The sequence below is a fragment of the Chrysochloris asiatica genome, unplaced genomic scaffold (assembly GCF_000296735.1).
Source record: "Chrysochloris asiatica unplaced genomic scaffold, ChrAsi1.0 scaffold00057, whole genome shotgun sequence".
Lineage (NCBI taxonomy): Eukaryota > Metazoa > Chordata > Mammalia > Afrosoricida > Chrysochloridae > Chrysochloris > Chrysochloris asiatica.
The window spans coordinates 7,435,593-7,438,520 of NW_006408575.1; the positions used below are offsets into that span (position 1 = coordinate 7,435,593).

Here is a 2,928-nt window from a genome sequence, read left to right on the forward strand (position 1 = left end):
TAAATGTAGAACCCAAACCTATTTAAAGGATTTTCATGTATTTCACGAAATTTAACTTAGTGAATTCTCCAGGAGGTGTCCCCAGAAATGGGGGATCTTGCAGTGCTGCTGCCAATAGTATCTATCTGCTTTTCTTGTTCTCCTGGCACCATGTTCCCTTGTTTAACTTAATCTCCTGGAGGCTACCTCAGCACCTGGCTTGCGCTCACTTCTAGGAGCCTGATGTCTGTTCAGCATGTGTTTTCTGGTTTTCTACAAGGCACCACCAGTAACTGTGTCCTGAGTGGCTGTTAGGCATGTCGTGAAGAGGTGCTAGCCTTCTGTAGTTGGGGACATGGCATTAGACCCTCATGTCTTCAGTATGCAGGGGAACATAAAAGGAGCATCTTCGTTTGTCAATTTGTTAAGTATCCTATAACTAATTTGTTTTTCTGGAAACTAAATGAATGAAGTTTCTGGAAACCTCAAGTTAAATATCAGTTAGGTCTCTGGAGAACAATGAAATCTCTTGAGATAGGACTGAAGCATATCTGCTTTGTACTTAAACTTATTTGGGACGTCTTGATAGTTTAGAGGGAAGAGCCAAACAAACTTGAAACTTTCTGCAACCCTATAAAAAGTCTTGTTCTGTGCTTTGGCACACACAGCTAACTGGTTGTTCCAATCTTGTCAATAATTACTCCAATTTCAACAACCTCTTCAGCACCAACAATGGCAAGATCTGCTTTTTCCTCGATAAAGCCAACAACAACATCCAGAGTCATGGTGACAGGGACGTTGAGGTGGCAGAGAGCTTTGGCCATTTTCTTATTGGACAGATCTGTCTGTGACTCTGTAATGTTCACACTGAAGGCTTCTTGGCCATTATCACTGTTTCCAGGACTCTGAAGACAACCCGGTGGAGATGTGAATTAATATCCTTGCCCTGTCTTTGATGAAAGTATGGCACAGGTCTGCAATTTTATATCTTGACAGCGATGTTCTCTGGAGGAAACGTTTTACCCTCTCAATCATGATCTTCTTACCTTTGGAGTAATTGGAATACTCTAAGGAGGTCAGGTTGATGAAGCTGAGGAAGAGTTCCCCACCAGAGGGCACTAGCATGGAGGAGTCTACCATGCACAGGTCTTCTATGACGCTAGTGATATTTGCTCTTAGAACTTGGATTGTCTCCCCTTTATCTTTCTTCAAGAGTTCCAGCAATGACTGGATGCCAGCCACTGCTGAAGCCATGTCAGGATTACCTTCCATCTGAGACCTAAAGTATTTAATTAATTCCTTGTTGCCCATGGTGCTCTCTGGACTGCAAAGTACAAGGTGATGTAAAAAGCCTACTCAGCCTCTACGGTTCTCGTGAACATGCCGGGTCCAAGTAACAACCTGATTACATTTTTAAGGTTGTCATTATAGTCTAAAAGAATCTAACTGATTTTTGTGTGTTTATCTTGTACTCTGCTACGTTGCTTTATCTTTCAATGAATTCCAATACTTTTCTTACAGAGTCTTTGGGATTTTCTAAGTATAGTATCATATCATCTGCAAATAGGGAAAGTTTTACTTCTTTGTAGATTTGAGTGCCTTTAATTTTCCTTTCTTGCCTTATAGTTCTGGCTAAGACTTATAGCAAAATAATGAAGAGGAATGGTGATAAATAGCAGCCTTGTCTGGTTCCTATTTCCAAGAGTAATAGCTTCTGTTTCTCAAAGTTGAGAGTGATGTTGGCTATTAACTTTGTGTATTTGCCTTAATTTTGTTGAAGAATTTTCCTTCTATTCCTATTTTGTTGACTGTTTTGTTTCAGAAATGGATGTTGCATTTTCTGTGTCAATCTATATGATCATGTTGTGTTTTCCTTTGTTTTGTTTATGTGGTGGAATATGTTGATTTTTTTCAATATTGAACTATCCCTACTTGGTCATGATGCATTATTTTTTTTTGTTCTATTAGGATTTTTTAGAATTTTTACATCTGTGTTCATTGGGGATATTGGTCTATAATTTATTTTTTAGTGATTTCTTTTTCCTGGTTTTGGTATCAGAGTTTTGTTTGCTTCATAAAATGAATTTTGGGGAGGCAGAGTTTGATGGCGGCTAGGGTGGAGGTACAGTGAAGTTCACCATCACCAATACACAGAATATCATGCAAAGCAGATCCAAGACAGAACTCCAAAACTCAGAACCACATAGATACAAGTATTTAAAAATTTTGAAGGCTTATAGCTAGTGGAACTTGAATTGTAAGTAAGAAATCATGTACTTTTGAATCTGCTGGGCTCAGTGGCTCAGAGCAAACAACATGGGTGAGCCTAAATGGAAAGACCAAGCAGGGGAGCAGAGACACCATGGAAAAATGCCACGTGAACCTCGAAGCAAAGGTGGACAATACACTTTGTCAGTTTTGCTTTGTTCTGATTTTCTTTCCTTTTTAAAATTATTTGTTCATTGGTCCCACCACTGTTTGCACACCTCTATTCTCGTGACTAAAGGGGTTGTCTGAGTGAGTGGACAATACTCTGAAGGGGCAAAGGAGTAGAACAGAAGAGATGAAAGGCAGAAATAGTGAGCTGGAAGTCAAATCTGTCAGTACCATAAAATAGAAGAACAAACAGAAAAAATGATAAAAGAAAATCTGAAGAAGGTCTAAAATGCATGTTGGAAAACATGAAGAAGAATAACTTAAGAATTATCGGCATTCCAGAACAAGAAGAATCACACAAGTCCACAGAGAAAATAGTTGAAGAACTACTGGAAGAAAATTTCTCTAACATCCTGAAAACTGAAAAGATAAATATTCAAGAAGCTCAATGAACCCCAGGAAGGATAGACTCCAAAATAAAATCACTGAGGCATATCATAACCAAGCTCTCCAAAATCAAAGATAAGGAGACACTCCTTAAAGCAGCTATGGAAAACAGAAGTGTTACATACA

At 38.8% G+C, this 2,928-nt stretch overlaps 1 pseudogene; it reads right to left on the reverse strand.

Moving 5' to 3' along the window:
- Positions 1–480: 480 nt before the first annotated feature.
- LOC102838833 lies at positions 481–1,290 on the reverse strand (annotated as a pseudogene).
- Between the last annotated feature and the right edge of the window lie 1,638 nt (positions 1,291–2,928).